Source organism: Plodia interpunctella, chromosome 23 (assembly GCF_027563975.2).
Source record: "Plodia interpunctella isolate USDA-ARS_2022_Savannah chromosome 23, ilPloInte3.2, whole genome shotgun sequence".
NCBI classification, from domain to species: Eukaryota; Metazoa; Arthropoda; class Insecta; order Lepidoptera; family Pyralidae; genus Plodia; species Plodia interpunctella.
In genome coordinates, this window is record NC_071316.1 from 3170448 (window position 1) to 3190199 (window position 19752).

At 33.8% G+C, this 19752-nt stretch overlaps 1 protein-coding gene across 10 annotated transcripts in view; it reads right to left on the bottom strand.

The window, feature by feature from the left end:
* The window catches only part of Cirl (Calcium-independent receptor for alpha-latrotoxin), a 288078-nt gene extending 274469 nt beyond the window's left edge, over positions 1-13609 (bottom strand). For 3 of the 10 annotated variants that reach the window (XM_053763251.1, XM_053763246.1, XM_053763248.1), the window contains exon 1: positions 13082-13605. The gene's annotated coding sequence lies outside the window, so the exon portion shown is untranslated. Of the gene's footprint in view, positions 1-13081 lie in introns of all 10 variants that reach the window. The other 7 variants (XM_053763253.1, XM_053763250.2, XM_053763257.1 and 4 more) reach the window with 4 other exon arrangements.
* Positions 13610-19752: the final 6143 nt, after the last annotated feature.

Below are 19752 nucleotides of genomic sequence, written 5' to 3' on the forward strand. Positions count from 1 at the left end.
AAGACGAGGACTTTAGTAGTATTCAAACTGCCAGATCCATGTGTACGTCCAATCGCCTTACATTAATGATAAAAAATATAGAATCAAAAATCTTTTGATAGGTGCGATAATGTGGGCGTTTGACAGATCATGATCATGTCAAACAGTTCCCCGTCAACAGCATATCATAGGTTTAGGTCTCACATTTCAGTTTATTACTAAGAATGTCAGTTTTAACTCCTTGCAGTCAAAAAATGTATAGTGGAAGGCATGTAAACATGTCATATGTACATACGTCAGGACTAGTTTTATCTGCCCCGACTGTACAATTATATTGTCTATCGTCTCAAAGAACATTAGGTGTTCCAATACATATATACAGTCCGGATCGAAAAATATATCTATGTGCGAGACAATTTAATGACCAAGTTCTTAAGGTAATAGTGCCTATTGCTAGCCTTTTATTGTGGACATAAATAGGCAGTTTGGTTATATTGACTATTATTGAGATCGCGAACGTTTTACAGCATGGTAACATTGCTGCAGACTTGACTGTGTTCGTAAAGCATTGGTCTGAGACGCAGCCATCCACGGTATCCATGATTTGTTAAATATAAGGTAAGTAAAGAGATAAATGATTTTTGGTCGTCTATAGTTTAATTCTCTTCTTCTTCCAACCTTTTTCTCAGTTCATCAGTTTTTACTACAAACTAAGCTCCCGTAAGAATTTTAGGATAAAATGTATCCTATATATGCTATTCTAGCGCATATATGTTACGCGTATACCATATTTCATCGAAATTCGTGGGGTAAATATTTGCGATGTATTATTGGTTGACTATATACCTACTTAGAAGGATAATGATACAACCTACGACTAGATAAAGATGCGAAACAATATAATGTGTCAACTGCATTAATGCCATCTAGACTTTATTATTGATCATGTGAATATATCTTATTATTTATCAAAGGTACTTTAAAACTGCTCTTAATATAAACAATCTTACTCATTGGTTCAGAATCAATAACCGAAAATTCTGGAACAAAATTGTAAATTATAACGCAAACAAAACGTGACCTAACACAATTAATATTAAACTATTCCACTGTAAACAAAATTTTGCTAAAATTTGTCTATACTTTAGACTAAATATTAGTACAGGGTTGCCTGGAAAGTTGAACGTTATAATGGCTAGATTCGGAAATTAGTATTGTTGAAGTATTCAGAGGTAAAATTACCGACATTTGAGATAAAAATCGTTGAGCCGTTGATGCAGATGTACTGATGATACTTCTTGAATGTATAAATTGGTGTAAACAGGTGGTGGCTCAGCGGTTAAAAATCCTGCACACTACTAATAGGTGGATGTCAAAGTCATGTCAGAAGACTTGAATAAAATAAGACACCAGTGTTAGCAATAACACGAAAAGGTTTATAAATGTACTGAATTAAAAATACCAATTTATTGAAAAAGTGAAAGATTTCCTAATAACTATAAAAAAATAAACATCAAGGTGGGATCAAATCTTCTAGAACCAGTTATTTACTCCTATAATCCTACTAATGTTATAAATGCAAAAGTTTGTGAGGATGTATGTATGTGTGTAAAATCTACTGGACCGATTGTTATGAAATTTGGTACACGCATAGAATACGAGCATAACCTGGAAAAACATATACGGTACTTGTTATAGGTAGGTACCTAATAATATAGGTATATTCCCACGGAATTCTAGTATATGATAAATTTCAAATAAAGAATGGAATTTCCTTACGAGCATCCCTATAAATGGCTCAAATAGATCATTCTAAAAACTTCAAAATAATCAGGGTGGTAACCCTGGAACAGATTGATTCGTCGTAGACGATGTCGGCACGAACTGCGAATCGTTCTTTCATTGTAAACATCCTATTGCCCTCCGAGCTAATAAAATTCAAATCACGCCAATGAATATTTATAAGCCCTAATTACAGATTCTGGGTCCGTACCGCGACATTTAGTTGTAGATGTATTATGACTGGTTAAGTTTCGGTCTATGTCTAACTCATTCGTAATTTCAAATAAAAATCTTTTTTACATGTACTATAAACTGTAATTGCTGATTAATAAAAGCAAAGAGAAGACAATCGAGCTGATTGTGAGATATACCAGAATTAGAAAATTTTATTACTACTGGCTGTTTCTTGTTCCTAAAAAAGTTTAAACCGATTTTAACTTGAAAAGCGTTTTGGCCCTATCGCTTATACAAACGTGACTTTGACTGAATGAGGCAAAATTTCCAACTAAAAGTAACTATAGGCTTTTTGTGAATAAAAGTGTATGATAGCAACAAAAAAGACCAACTTTCAGACTTCACACTACGATCTCCACGAGTTCATTGACCCCAAAATGCCGAACACGTTGTCAAATTAACCATCATTCATAAAATACAACCTGGGGCTAAAATTGCTATGGAAATTGGCTATTCGATAGGTGAAATGAGATACTGTTACATGTCAAAGATTTGCTGACCTATGTAGCGTGTATTGTAAGCTAAACACGGTACACGACGAAGTTTATTATTCACAAATGCTTTTGAGTTATTTATATACAAATGTATACTTCAAATATACTAATTACAGCATGATTCATCACTATGCCAGCTAACTGTTTAGCAAATAATGTACATTGCTTCAGCACCAACAAAAAATGTCACAAAAGAAATCAACGATCGATCTTGATACCGTTAAATATTTGCTTTAACGTGATTGATTGCTTATTAGTTAGTAATAATATTTTGATATGCAAACAGATCATTGAAACAGTGGTTTGTTTTCGTACACTTTGTAAATTATAGAGACCTCTCATCTGATCGGATCGGATATAGTTAGTGTTGTGTTGTTAGTGATGGATCAGATAGTGTTGTGTTGATCTTAGTTTTTAAAACAAATGTGGAAACTAGAGCAGTGCGTGATATCAGTTTTACATAATATATTTTATAATTTCAAATTTCATATATTTGTACAATTTTTTGCGTAGTAAACATACAACTCTTTTGTGAATCAATAAAAATTATTTTAATATTTGTAGCGTTCTAAACTCGAAATATTATAACTATAAAATTAAGACTATAAAATTTTGTCAATTAATTTTTCTGGTCATAATCTAACATTAACCACATTTGCTACCATTCTACCACACATTAAATCTATGAGTCTTGTACAACTATCTAAGTGTACCATCTTCATCTTTAACCGTAAAGAGATTCCGGGTTATGTACCGTTACCGTCCAGTGACTGTTTATTTAATCTTGTAGGCACGGATTAATTAAAAATGACAGTTTGACAAAATTGACAGTTCATTGTGACACTGACGCGCGTAACTGTATGGTAGGAATGCTCTTGTACTAATTGATGCTTGGTGACATTCCACTCGACTTTTATGTAAATGGGTAAATTACAAACTAAATCTTTCAGTCGCGGAATATTCTCAAATTACATCTCGCTTCCGCCTGGACCAAGTAGATGAGAAGAAAAGAACACACGTAATAGCAGAAGTGAGGCATAACCAAAAAGTGCTAACTTAACGTCGTCAACACCACACACGCTAAATTGTGCTAGATTTCAGCATTCTTCCAATTTTTTCACCAAGTTTCATTTATCGTGTCTCACATGTACTTTGATTCTTTACCTAGTATATTGTTTAGTCTATACATCATTCTGCAGACGTTTGCTGGTGACTGTTACTATTAGGTTCAGGCTTTTAATCAAAGCGCCATCTATATTCTTTGACGTTTAATTAAGCGAATCTTATATTTTTCTTCACAGCGTGGTAATGGAAAGTATTACTTACGGTGCCTTGGCTTCGGAAATTTCTTGCCAACATTTTATTATCCGCACTCAAACTTAGATTTTATGCCAGCTATATACTGGTACTATCAACAAACATTTCATCAAACTTTGGTAGATTTGGCATACATTTTAAACGACGGCAACGCTCTGGTGACCTATATCGGGTTGCCGGTGTCCATGGGCTGTGGTGTTTGCTTACCATCAGGCAACCAGCATGATCGTTTGCATATTAAACGATAAAAAGTGGTGCTGGTTTTTCATTGCGGTAAATAAAAGCTCTCATATAAACTATGTAATATTCAATCGCGTTGGTATCCGATTTCGGCGATAATATTTAGCCGGCATAATAGAACTGCTATGTATTTTGTAAACTTAAGTAAGTGTAATTACCGTAAATATAATAAAGTTTTAATCCTTGTTCTTTTATGTTTTGTAATTGTCTATATGTGCTATGGTATTTTACTATTCGATTAAAAATGAAAAAATGTTTACTCGAAATATTCTAGTTAGTCCATTTGTGATTCCTTGCCGTATTTTCATATACTATAATTTATTTCATTAGATAATGCGAACTGAAGTTTCCCATCATGTTGTTGGTCCAACTCCAGGAAAAGACACCCGATATCCCCTTTCCGAGTTCTGGCATTATGGTGCGTCCATTAATAAGATATGTCGATAATATAATTAAACGTCATGACATGACCTCATATCGTAATGGGTCGACATTAAGCATCAGAAGACTACAGTTTTGTCTTTGATAGAGTTATTCTTTCGTCACCTATTGCGAGATTGAGAAACAAATAACTATGTGTATATATCGTAAGACACATTCAAACTTTTACATTGATGTTCGTAATATACTAATAATTTAGGATATTTAGAATGTAGACAAGGAAAGAGGCAACATCATCTGCCTTTATCCCACTTTAAGCGGGGTTGGTCTGTACCAATCCCGCAAGGCATAGCATATCAGTCTTCTCCACTTATTTCTATTTAGACAGAGAGTAGTAGAGGACTGAGATGCTAGCAAGAGAAATATAACCCATCTGTTACGTTTTTTATGCATATCATAGACAAGGAAAACGACAATCCCAGACAAATGCTTGATTTTGAGAAAGTTATACAACGATTGTAAAATTTCATAGCTAAAATCATCGTAATTGCTAATTTTATGAAAGTTAAACACCGCTCATCCATCTAAGAGCAATATTTCTTAGCCGACAGCAGGTTTTCTCGAAGATAAGATTGTTATCGACTCACATAAAACACTGTCATGCGACATACGTGTAACATATCGTTCCAGTTTTGATAGTTAGGAGTTTAAACAGGCATCTTGTAGAGTCTGAGTTATCAATAGAGAAATTTAAGCACTAAGTTGGAATCAATGACTGTAAGTTGGAGCTCTGTTATCTTCTAAAGTGAGCTGCAACTTGGGTGTTTTGATGCTTTTGAACTGTACAAGAGTTAATTCTTATATGCATTGGTATGAAATAAAAGAATTTTGGTTTCATTTTTATCATTCTTCTTTCTTCTTCACATCATTATATATAGTTATGAAAGCTTTGCTCTTAATGTATCGTTATAAGAAATACTTAAACGAGTTGTGTATATTCTATTACATTGTGTAGATTCCATTTTATATAATAGCATATCAGCATCAACTAGAATTTAGGTATCTTCCCGAGATTTTATATTAAATGAAGTAGAACACTTCATTTAATATAAAATCTGCAAATTTACGAGATAATAATGAGATTTGAAGATTACCGCTTTTTTTGTAATCTAGATGGTAATTTTGGTCGATATTATTATATGAATTTATAACTGTTACATATGTTTAAAGGGGAAGCAAAGGGAACTACCGACCACATCATATAACTTACACAACGGTCTTCTGAAAAGCTGGATTGCAATTTCGTCACTATAAAGACAAGGTAATAGCGACCAGATTGCTATGAAGCACTACACTCACATCTATAATTATCGGATCATGTTACTGACAATATCAGGGTCCTCTTTTGTTCCCATTTGACAGTCCTTAGTATGTAATAAGCTGCATTTCTTTGTTGGAGGAAGTGATCTAATTATCATTTTATTGACAGATTGAAAAATATCATTCGATTCGAAAGTGAGTCCGCTGCTTCATATGCTTTGCTTTCATATCCTCTGCTGTCATATTAATAAAAATTAAGTAATTTTCACATTAAATATTCTGAACCCATTGTCATATTTCTTTTAAATTCGGTTTTAAGAATATACGATTCTGACATGCTAGATAAATCTCATTGAAAACTATCTTACCTCAGATTTGCGGTCCACTAAAAAGTTCTAAAGAAATCGTAACATCACATAGTTTATTATCATATTCAAGCCATTCCAAACAGCCTTGCTGCGTCTGTAGTAATCAATAAAATATTATCAATATAATCGGTATGCTCCAGACGTCCCATCGTCATCTATAATGAGCCGCCATGATTGACGCGATTGACGCCGTGCCACGAGGGTGAAGAAATTTTGACATCTGTCATCAGCTTAGGACCATAGACAATCGGATATGTCACGCGTTTGAAGTGTCACGTCCGGGAGATAAAAGAACTCTGATTTTATTTTTAATATTTTTTTATTTACATATTTAAATATTTTTATTATTTATAACCTCCCGTGGATATCATACAAAATAACTCAGATATACAAAAAAATTTAAAGCCGATAGGCAACACAGCATTCTCAAATAGGGTAGACGACTGGGAGCCGTTGTAAAAGCACAAACATAAATTAAACGTTTATTTTTTTGGTGATCTCCGGCTTTTAGGCACCACAGAAAAAGGAGATAGAGAGTTTTAAATCATTTATTAAGAATTATGATTTTGTCGCTCCATGTAGCTTTTTAATCTTAAATTTATAGTTCAACCGTCGCTTTACAACACTACTACTAACTTTAATGTTGTATTTGTTATATCGTATTTCTCTGGCACAAGCCTCAAGCTTAATAATAAACTATCCATCTAATAAACCAACAAACCACCCACCACTACTTCGTATCAATAATGTTTGCTCAGTTATAAATAGCCACACTTATATATGTCATTTATTAGATGATTACCGTTAGTGCTACATTACATAAGTACATAAGTAGTCTTGACATCGAACCCGTGTCGCTTATCAAAACTGTAAACATACATCATATTGATTTTATCAAGTTTTTTTATAAAACATTTGTGACACAATTTTGGGTGACGACAATTTTATGGTCGACATTCAATTATAGACGAACAGACAGCTATTGTAAGAATTAAAAGCTTGTAAATTCTTACAATGGCTGTCAATAATTATCATCATATCGTATAGCGTGCCTTGGATCCAGTTAACATCGATACTAAAATTCATATGCGTCGAAAGTCAGTGGAGTTTTTACAATCCACCAAGAAAGCGTCTTACTTTCTTCGTAATGTTCATACATCCGCCAAGTCGTCAACATAAGAGATGAGGAGCTCCACAGTCAAATTTTGAATATCGCTAAAGACCCCATTTGTAATAATAATTATGTTTTTTTTTTTTAATGGCATTGTCTCTGGCAAAATATTTTCCAAAACAGCGGCGTTCAAACGAGACTAGTAACACTGATTCTCGCAAGCCACCTTTCCCCTTACAACTTAACATGATCGTTACACGGAAGTTATTACACGAATCCACATATCTACTACATAAACGTATACAACCAACTGTCAACTTTCCCTGGCCTTAGGCAGCGAATAAGGGCGAAATCGCAATGAATTCAGTAACTTGATGTTGACTGTGAGCCATAAATTTAAAACTGTGATAAATCAAATTTTGTAACCGCCCTACGTGGAATGTAACATGTCGAAATCACAAAGTAAAGGCGGGCACTCACGTAATGCGATTGACATGCTTGAATATGTTCCGTGCATGCAAGTTACTTTCTAGAAGCGAAAAGCTGAAGCTTCAGGAATTACTGCTTCGCTGTCAAAATGTTGACATAAAACGTCAAGCAAAAAAAGCCATTTTATGTTGTGTGCAAAACTAAAGTAATTAATTATAATGTACTAAAACTACTTTACATTTTAGATCTTGTTAAAATGACAAACAAGATTGATAGATTAAACTACATGGTTTTCTATCTACTTAGAAAATATACGAACTCACCCAAAATTATTCTTACAAATAAACAGATCTCACCACTTTGGCAAGTTACGTATTATTTATTTTATAAATATTCTTCTAGTCATCTAGTTTAAATTAGATTTTTTGCCAAATTTAAAATAAAAACTACGGGTTTTAATAGGACTAAGAAATACGACCTATTTCATTTTGAGACAAATGCTGTTTGGCGTCATTGATTCTATTTTTATTTCAACGCATAGTACGTCAAATGAACGAATGTATGTACTGCTTGTCAATAACGTGTAAGCGCGCTTTTACCACAATTTTAGTCGTCAATTAGCCTACGGCTTACAGCAATGGCGTCACACACACGCAGCCACGACACATGTCGACATGTGTTCGACTGCCAATGCCACACGCTTCCGTTTTCAGAGATTTTTTTTTGGACGTAAATTAATTTTTTGCCTGTTCGACATTCCAATATTTGTGACCTGTGACACCGAAACTGAATAGTGCATATGGCAACTCTGTTCCTTCAAAAATTCAAAAAATTCAAACATGATAATTTTTATTCATTCCTACATGATAATTTTTCTTTTTTTTTGTCTCTTTTCTGTGTGTATTTGTTTTTAAATGATTTTGTTATTTGTCTAATTAAAAAATATATATTATACATATTTATATAAGGGCATTTCTCTGTAAGCTCGTACAGGTCCCATATAAATGCTGTCCTGGCAATTATGTTTAAAATTTGCCAAAAAATCAGGTCTTATTTTGAAGAAAATTAACTATTATTTTAGTTCGATAGGGGGGCCCACTGAATTTATGCGTATTTTTCGAGTTATTAACGATTTTCCAAAAAATCGTGACAGAGGACTGTTTTAGCCATCAAGGGACTGTTTTTAACGTAACAGGGAACTGTTAAATGAGACAGAGGACTGTTGTACTTAGAAAAAAGTAATTTAACATTAATGATTCCTTTATTATTTTTATTACATATTTCGTTTCAATATAAAAATATAAAAGATTAACAAAAAAAAAACTTTTTTTAAACATACATATCAAAAGTAAACCTTAAGTGCTAAAAACATTTTGTAATCACAGCACTGAGATCAACATTATTCTTATTATTATAATATCAATTATTAAATGCTTTATGCAGTCTTATTAGTCATTGAAACACTATTATTAATATAATTATTAGGAAGTATTTTCTTTTAAATTAATATATTCTGAGATTTTTCTCAATCAAATAAGGCACATAGTAATGTTTATTTTTATCACATTGATCTTAACATTTTAACAAGATAGAGCTCGAAAACCTCTACTTGAGTAGAAAACTGATAAATATTCTCTGTCCTATTAAAATCAAGTCAGTATTATCCAATTTTTGGACTACTTGATGAAATGACACATCTGCAATAGCAATATCATCTGTTCTAAACATCTGCACTTTTTGATCACAAATCTTGAGGAAAGTAATACGTAACTCACTTTCATCGTTATCAATATCATTAATTACGGCAGCATAGCGATATTCTATATTTTTAGCTGGATATTTTACAAGAACGTAATCTCCAGTATTGTAACATGGATTCCGAATACCAATCGTTCCTGCAATATCATCGTCCAACCTCTGAAGAGACGTAGGTATCAATTCAGGCTTAGCAGATTCGAAATCTTCCAGTTCGGACTCAGTAAACACTTCTTCTACTGCCCATCTAGGTTTTTGAGTATAGTCAATACTGCCAATCTTATGCTCACAAGATACGCTGTTGCAAAAGCAGCTGAGACTTTTCATTGTAAGTGTTTTACATTTAGTTGGAATGCCTAGGATGGAGCTGGAATAAATACCTGCAACCTGATGCACATTTAAAGTGCCTTCTGATCGGCCGCTTCCTTTTCAACTTTATCGACCGATGCTTGGATGACATCGCTCTCGGATTACTTTAACAAACTGATCAATATTATCCAGAGTCTCCAGAATTAACAACAAAATCAGCTGTTCCTTTGCTCGTTGCTACGATACCATCCGGTGCACCTTTTCCATGGCCACTTTCGGTGTAGGTCCATCTAAAGTTTTCAATATCGGGTATTCTACATCGTTTAGCTACAGATACATCTAAGCCATTGAGATTAGATTTTTTCCGGGCCTATTCAACAACTTAATTTCTCTAGGTATAGAGTACCTGTACTTTGGCACAATCCTGCCAGTAACAACTTTTTAAAAGATTTGTCTCTCTTTTGTGAGTTTCAGTGTAGTATAATTTTCTTTTAACTGGTTACTAATGACGTCCCAAACAACGCTTTCTTAAGTACTTCCTTTCTTTGATCAGGCTTATCTAACATTTTCAAAATCTTTGTCTTAGGTGTATCTTCAACTTTCTTTTTGTTTTTAATTTTGAATCTCGCTAATCTCTTTTTGTACTTTTTAAGTTTTTTCTCTAAACGTACGATCTTTTCGCTCCTTTCCCAGTTAAACTTCTTTCGTCGCTTTGTGGCTTCTTTTTTTCTTTGCTGGAGACTACATCAGACATCAGAAAATGGAAATATCTGATAATGGCATCTTTTGGCTCGGTATACAGTACAATGTTCTTTCCACTTCTTTAAAGCCGATCTATGTTCACGAGATGTCATGTCCTTCACTAACTTCCGCAAACCTTTTTCTTTCTTCTTTTGGTACTTTAACTTCTCCTTTTCTCTCATTTCTTCTCTCTTTTGAGGGTAATTTTTCTTTTTTTGGTATCGTAGTCGCTCTGCTTCTCTCTTTTTCTGTAGTAATTCCTCTCGAGGCAACTTTTTCATTTTAGGAGCTATATCATCTGTGTTCGATCGCTCTGTGTAAAAAAAATACAAGTTTATGAAATAAAATAACGCCAAGTAACGATACTTTGATGATTCTTATATTAATAAAGCAGACTAGTTGATAAATTTACACATATAATATATAAAAACAATAAACAATACATGAAATACACAGTCCCCTATTGTGTAAAACAATATCCTGCTGCGTTTTCTGACAGGGAACTGTTGCCAGGGGACTGTGTTTTTCGGTTAAATTTCTCAATATTTCCAAAATTTATATAAAATGTTTTTTTCAGAACCTATCAATCAATTTAGACACAAATAATACAACAATAAGCTATATTCAGAGATAATTAAAGTAATTAACGTACATATCATTACTTACCAGAGGACTGTTTGTGGTGGCGGATCAAACGCGTGTCCTACTCACAAATGACACTCTAACACTAAATTAAATGGCGATGCGTCGGCGCATTCGGCAAGGTTGCAAACTTCACGACAATCTGTGTTCCGTTTCACTAAGAAGATGTTTGTAAATATTACAGTTTTTTTTAAATATGGATTTAAATTCTTGGCAGGGGACTGTATAGAAATTTTGGGGACAAACTTTACATGTGTTTACTAAATATAATAAAATTCATAAGAGACCCTGTTTTACGAAAATAACATAATTTAATTAATATTCTTTGCCATGGTAACTTCCAAATGTGTGTAGTTTCAATGAGTTCTTAATAAATATTATTATTAGGCGGCAATACAGTGATGGGGACAGCCAAGGGACTGTCTTTTTATAAATTCTTTCACGTCTAGAAAAAAAATTAAAATAGTTATGGTCCTAAAAACAATGTGCCCGTAAAGTTTCAGGGTTAAAGTTTCATTAAGAATGATTTTTTTATAAATAATGAAATTACTTTTGGAAAAAATCGGTTGGGACAGCCGATTACGAGGTTACAGAGAATCGCCCATAAGTAGCAGATACTATCCAATTATCCTTTAACACGGCTTGATACATTAAAGAATATGGTTAATTATTTTTCATGTCTATCGTGAAAATCTATTAACTACATCTTTAATTAAAATATAATCATATTAGCAATATCGCGCTTGCTAATGAAACGCGTATATTATGTGTAATATTGCTTTTAGTATATTTTCCGGCATAACATTATATTACTGATATTCCAGATCCAAGAGATATCGTGAAACAGCCATCAACATCGATTTTACGACCCATTTTACGACTAAATCAACGGCATCGTCTTCTAACCCTTTGAATCGACTATTAAATTAGAAAATTCGGTTAATCTCAAAGGAAACTTGTTTTTTTTTTATTTTGTGATATACTTACCTACTTACTTATATTTTTACACAAACCTTGATAATGCTTTTCGATCATCGAAAAACAGTTAAGGGGAAAATTAAATAAAATAAGTTTATATGAAAATATTACTTACCTATGCAGTGAGGTAACTATAATATTTTAAATCTGTATAATTACTTAGTTATAGAAAATCCACAATTACAAAATAATATAAGCACTTGCCTACCTAATTTTCCCTATAGGTAGTCTAGTTGGATTTAAGCTTACGTAGATAGGTAATATACAGATTTCTTTTATGATTATTTGTTGTAGAGATTAACTCTTTTGGAAAACGGGGTCTATGATAGTTAACTAAGAGTTGTGCCCTATAATTAAAATCCGCGACTTTTAACTCAGAAAGCTCACTTGTTTTGTCACTGGTCACGCCATCTACCGAGCGCGAACTGGCAAGAGCAGCTATTATTTTGAAAATATAATTTTCCCCACATTTCGAATTACTGTTCGAAGTGTGAAATTGCTTTCTTATAGGATTATAGTGAGAATATCAGCAAATCAATTTAACGCCTATCATTGCGTAAAGATTTGATTGTTTTTCGAAACGAATTTCGTATCTTAAAATCTTAATGCACTTAAGCTTACTTATAGCTTTCCATTCTTGAAAGCTTGACGAGCGAAGCTAATGCTATCTGTCGTGATCTCGCGATCAACTCCGACTACACTTACAAAAAATAGTTATTAACTCAATTATATTCGTATCGTCGAAAGCTCCTAACAAAAGTTATCAAAAGATCGTTAAGCGTGTAGTACCCACCAGTACCGCTACATCAAGCTTCTAATTAATCGCCCACTCGGATTCAAACCCGTTTACTGTTTACTGCACGCCAAATGCATCTACAATGCAAATCTATTTGCCAAATAAACGCATACGTCCTTAAAACGAGAATCGGGACTATCGATTCGACACACTGGGGTCGTAGAAAGAATTCCTTACAACAATGAACCGGTGTAACAACAAATACCTTAATGATATCCCGAGATCGGAGGCGTCCGACGGCACACAGAACGCGTCACACTTAAGAGAAATCCACAATAGAATACAGGAACATCACATAAAGAAAGCACAATCTCACACGACCACTGTATTGCAATCCACAGCACTTGGTTTTGGTACAAAAGATGTTTTTTCGTAACACAACGCGACGTGGACTCACTCTGTGAAGACGACCGATACGCACGGGTGCCCGGCACTGACTGAACTGGTTTTGCCCGGTGCGGGGAGAGGGGAGAGCGACGGGTGCGTTCGGTTCGGTTTTATGAAAATATTTCGTGAGTAATGCACGTGATATTCCGAAGTCGTCGGCCTAGAGCGACCTCGGATCGGGGTGTCTTTGATTGAGATGCATTGTATAGATACTTATCACTATCATGCATGAGACAGTGTCCAACCAAATTGTATGCTGGAATAGTACACACCATAAAGCTTTAGCTTAGTACAATAACTTAGCCCTGGCTTTATGTCGTCGACGAAGATGCTGATAATCGTGTGAAGAAAAAAATGGGAAAGTGGACTTGGCTCAGAGCTTTCAGTTTTTATGAGTGAGGAGAGAGCTTTCAATACAGTCCGTCAAAACTTAGCTTCCTACCTACCTAACTTACCTAGAGGGGTCAGTTTTATCTGTATTATACATAAGTAGGTATGTAGGTACCTACTCTACATTTCCTGTTTGTATAGGTACATTACTGTTTTGATGCTCATGTTCCTTTAAGAAACAATAATATAGTTTATTGTTTAAATTTAAGTATATAATCTAATTAACAGATTAACTCATGTATTAGTTACAAAGACCATTTAGCCTTAAATGGTCTGTGTTTAGTAAGGTATATCTGTTGAAAGCTTAGAACAGCTCTACCAGAGGGCGAAGTGCGGGTTTGCATTTTCACTTCTCATCATCGAATCGATTCGAAGTGAGACACAGCGAACCAATGACATTGCAGTGTGGTTGTCGTTGCGCCACAATGGCGCAATGTGATTGGTTCGCTGTGTCTCATTTCGAATCGATTCGTTGGTGAGAAGTGAAGTGCTAACCCGCACTTCGCCCACAGAGCTTTAGGTTGATTGGGATTTATCAATGTTTGATTTTATTCAACAGTTTGATATTTGATAATCAGCTGTAAACTAAAATCACAAAACAAATGAGCTTTGCCTAATCATCAAATAAAAATGAAGGTAAAAATAAAAACAATATGGCCGCCCACGCAGGGGCGGAATAGGCTTATCTTTATGCCACACAAATATAAATGGTACATTACATTGTATAGTGACAAACTGCCTAGGTCTGTAGGTGTTGCCTAAATCACAAACAAAATGGTTTTTTTTTCACTTTTGCATTATGAAGTTTTTCCAATTGAATCTTTAGGTAAGTAGGTTACAGATAACAGCTACAAGTGATCCATCATTGTACATTTTCTTGTATTAATAACGTAATATGTTCCTTCCTCTTTATTTATGTATCTCATTTTTATTGTTTCTTCTTTTGACATGATATTTTCATTTTAAATAAATAAATTTCTCATTACTATATCAGCATTGTATTATTACCATCGAATTTTGGGAACTCAAACAGAAATATCTTCAACAATGTTTTTTTTTGTACAATGAAATTATTGCAAACAACACGAACAGTATTATATTAAAGAAGACTGATACAAAATTAAAATAAACGAGGCTATGTCGACAGGAATGAATAAATTAAACGAACGCCCACTACCTCTTGCAATTGCGACGCATTGGACCGTAAGACAATAAAAATAGAATTAAAAGTATTGATAACGAAACTGATGTTCATGCCAGTAATGAAGGAATAAAAATTAAAAAGTTAAATGTATGCCAGTATATTTCTTTATATTAAAATGCACTTAAAAACAATAAATAAATAAATATATTAGGACAAATCACACAGAATGAGCTCAATCTGTGTGATTTGTCCTAATATATTTATATATTTATTTACTGGCATACATTTAACTTTTTAATTTTTATTCCTTCATTACTGGCATGAACATCAGTAAGTGCGAGACTTGTGTTATGGGATACTAACTCAACGATACTATATTTTATAACAAATAAATATATAGATAAACATCCAAGACAAGAACAGAACAACACCAACAAAGACAAAAACAGGCAAGAACTTTACCACTGCGCCACCGAGGTCGTCAAATGTCAATAATCCTGTATGTAGCAGATCAACAGCCGTTTATTTATTTTTTCTTTTTATCTGTAATACAATAAATTTAGAGCTGGCTGGATACACAAAATCAAATAAAAATCAAATCGTTTTATTTACATGACCAACTGTAATGGTCTAGTTTGTGAATATGACTTCATCAATGATCGCAATCATTGATAAAATCATATTCACAAAATATTTTTTTTATTTAAGTATTAAATAGTTTATCCAGTGGATTTATTTAAAAAAACTTAATTATTTATTATTAAAAAGCACCAATGTATACAAACAATGCGAAATTTTATAGCAAATATTATTTTGAAAAATAAAATGCAGGCTTACTAAAATACTAATCACTTTTATTTATTTAAAAATAATGAACTGAAAAAGAAATTTATAACATTAGTTGAAATTAATTGTCATCCATGAAATTAGAGTATACGGATGATTAACTTTTTTTTTTAATGTTTCATCGTTGATATTTAAAAAAATTAACTCCCAAACATCCCATGTTTAGCTAGATCGATTTATCGCAACTTCGCGACCGTGACCACATACATATATATTTCAAATCAAAGAAGTCGTTAGTAGAATAGTTTCCGAAAAAGCGAGTAATTAGATATCGTACATATAAATAATACCTCCTTCAATAATTTATAGGATATTACACAAATAATATTCGTTTAATAATTTATAGGATATACCCATTATGTAAATCACAGTTTGCGGCAGTTTGAAAATAGAATCTTCCATGTAAATCCCGTAAATGAATGCATGAAGTGCATTCAATACAGACTTCATCAAACTAGCGAGTGCTGGCTGGACAATAGCTAATGGATCCAAAAATAAAATGGAAATAAAACCCCTCTTATCAAGCCTCGGAGATTAAATCGTATAGCTCTGCTATTTTTATGATGGAATAAAATGTTTTATTGGGTTTTTTGTAGAATAAATTTGATTGGATATAGCTCGAGTATGTTTTCATCATAGGGCTTATATTCGTTTCATGTATGTATGTAATGTAACTTTATTCGCGTCAACATCTGAGTCGGCATTAGAGTTTGGTAGCAACAATCATGCCTTAGGTTAGAAGGTGGTCGATTTCACAGAGAAGGTCAAGGAAAAGAGAACCGTCCTCCGCCAAAACCGGCAATGGAAAAGATTATTATTATAATATTGATTTTTTTATTAATATTATTATTTTTACTATATTACTACGATTTTTTTCCATAAACGTCGTTTCGTTTAAATGGATGGAAAATTTCAACCCTGTAGTGTCCTACAGCTAAAGCTGAAATTTTACTTGCAAAATTAGATCACAAACAGACAGACAGGATAAGTGACTTAAAATAATAAAAGCTTGGGAAAACATACATATACCTTTGTAGAAAAAATCACGGAAAATCAATGATACGAGTACCAAGATGACATAAGTTTAAAAGAGACTAAATTGTCGCAGATATCGTATCAGATCAAACGGGATTGGCAGGTCTTTGAAGTTATTCATAAAAAGTATATACTCTACACGTATATACTTACACAAGTATATACTCTCGGGTATGAATTTAAGGGCGGAAAGGCGGCACTACAGCCCTGGGAACCCCACTAGAGAAGCGCCCCACAGTAAATATTAGTACAACAATGTAGATTCTTTCAAATTCCAGTGTTTTCGTGTATTTCTTTCATTTGGGGCTGCGATGTTGCATAGCCCAGAATCAGCTTAAAAATAAATCTAAGTAACACACTCTATTAGAAGATTACCAAAGCCTTCTACTAGTTCTTGTTACCAAATAACGTATTCAGAAATTACACCTTCTTTAGGCACTTTTTAAAACGTCACGTCAAGTTTTAAATTATATCGTATTTCTCAAGAAAAAAATTACAAACTACTGGCATTTAGGAACGATCGAAAAAAAAACGTTTTCTTCGTTGCCCCAGGGCCTCGACACCTCCAAACACTGACATGTCATCAGGATGACCTACCTTCAACAGGATAGGGAATCGGTTGAGCCGCGGAAATTTCTCGAATAGCTGGCGAAATCTTTGTTGTCAAAGCGGGTATTTCTATAAAAACGTATTTTCGGAATTGCGGTGGCCTTTGAAGTTAATCCTTGGATTTGCGTTCAGCTTTCCTTTTGCGTATGTAAATGACTTACAATTTTACTGTTTTAAATAATAAATTACCTATTTGTACAGTAGTAGTAAGTCATTTCTAAAACAAAACTGATGCTGATATTCTGTACTTAGGGTGAGTTGCACCACACATTTTTGACTTTGCCTTTTTTGCGCAGATTAAAGTTAACGTCAAAGTTGACTGGTGTTCAACCGTATTAGCGGATACCTAGTTTAGATACTAAGATACTAAGATAAATTATTCAAGACAAAATAAAGCATTTCAGAAATTAGTTCTTCAAAGATACTTTTTCACGTCATATTCCAAATTAGATGATAATTTCTGTAAACTACAAAGTACTAGTATTCCGAAACGACAATTGCTGCAGAAATGCCGTAATTAATGGATCTACACAGAGATGTCAAACAGGGCGAGTGAAATTCATTCAATTAAAACTTTCTGTGCCTAAAACGCATTTTATGTTCGACTATTGCTAAGCAGTGGAGGGGTCAGTCCGAATTGCTAGCGATAGTGGCGCCACAACATGTGTGTAATTACGGCAAGCCCCTGCAACATGAAGTGGTCAGTCAAAAATCTGAAAATCGAATGAAAGAGCTCGCATGACGAGTCGCACCCACACGTCCTGGGGACCAACTGACATAACAAAATTTTGGTCAACATAATGTAAACTCATTATAACTTGAGGATTAACCCCATGGTTATATTCAAAAAAGTATATATGTATACAGATAAATCACAGTAGATCAATTGTATTATATTGGTGTATAATAGGTAAAACAATGTGATACGTATCGCGAGTTGGTAACCACTGGATTTCTTTAAACCGGTCAACGCGCATGGTCGTGATGCGTGCTCACAGTGGACTGACTGACTGTGCTCACATTAATAATCAACGTCGTCCAATTTGAAATGAGATGAAAGTGTAGGCTTTTCGGATCTTTCACAATGGACAGCAACTGGATGGTTAGCTCAAAGATATATTCCTAATTTTCTCCATGCTCCGAAAGTTTTGTCAGACCATATATTTGCAAGCGTTAAAAACCCATCAATTGGCAGTGAACAGGTGATGTGATCAGGCATGTCCCATCCTCCTTATCCTTAAGCTTTCCTTAAGGACAATGCCATAGCGGAGGGGGCATTTTTTAATATGATCCTCTTTATAACAAGTGGTCTCTATAGCCTTTGGAAACGTAGAACACGAACGAGGGGTCTCACAACTCTCACATGCGCGTTGCCTGCTTTGTACCATTAACAAACTTAGGATGAGATATACATCATTTTTATGGACGTCAAAAAATTACATAAAACTAAGTCTACTGCCGATTTCCAAAGCGCTATTGAAGAAGAAGCGGCGCAATAAAGTTCATCGCAGGCTATTCATTAAAATAGCTATGGTGAAATCCAGACAAATGGGTGCGACATCAAACGTTCGATTGGCGAGCCGATATTGGATACGCTTGTTGTCGTGCTGCGTCAGACGCTGTCATGTCCGAGTGGCCAGTATTTTACACTTTTTTTTAATGTCAGACTGGCAGCAGACTAGTAGAAATATAACGGAGTACCTAATAATTCCATGATATAGTCTAACTGACCATAGCTTTACATAAATAAAAATATATTACGACAAATCACACAGATTGAGCTAGCCCCAAAGTAAGTTCGAGACTTGTGTTATGGGATAGTAACTCAATGATACTATATTTGATAACATATACATATATAGATAAACATCCAAGACCCGGGCCAATCAGAAAAAGATCATTTTCCATCGGAACCCGGAACCTCTCGGTTCAGAGGCAAGCACTTTCCCACTGCGCCACCGAGGTCGTCAAACATATATAGAATATCAAAATGTGCAATCTCTCTAAACATACAGAATTTAAATGTAATTTAAATGTTTTTATTTTGTTACAAGGTAATAGCGAACGGTTATTAAGAAAATACCAACAATTATATAATAAAATATATTAAATGTGTAAAGTTTACACAATATTCCTGCCTATATTATGTTGTTATTTAAAATGAAAACAACACGCAGAAATATAATTGAAAATATTATTCGTGCAATTAACAAAAGCTTGTTTGTTTTTACGTTTAAGCTTAAATATGTAATTAAAATTTCTGCAAATATAATATAAAAGCTATTTACAAAATGTGTTGAATTCGTATTTTTCCAAGAAGAACTTTAATTTTGCAGTTTAGGAGTTTGATCTTTGGGTGCTTTAATATTTATTGGGTCTGTTTATAAATAACTTTTATTTATCAACATTACCATATATATACCTTTATCTTTGGCGTGAGTTTCCGCCCTAATTATTATATTTTA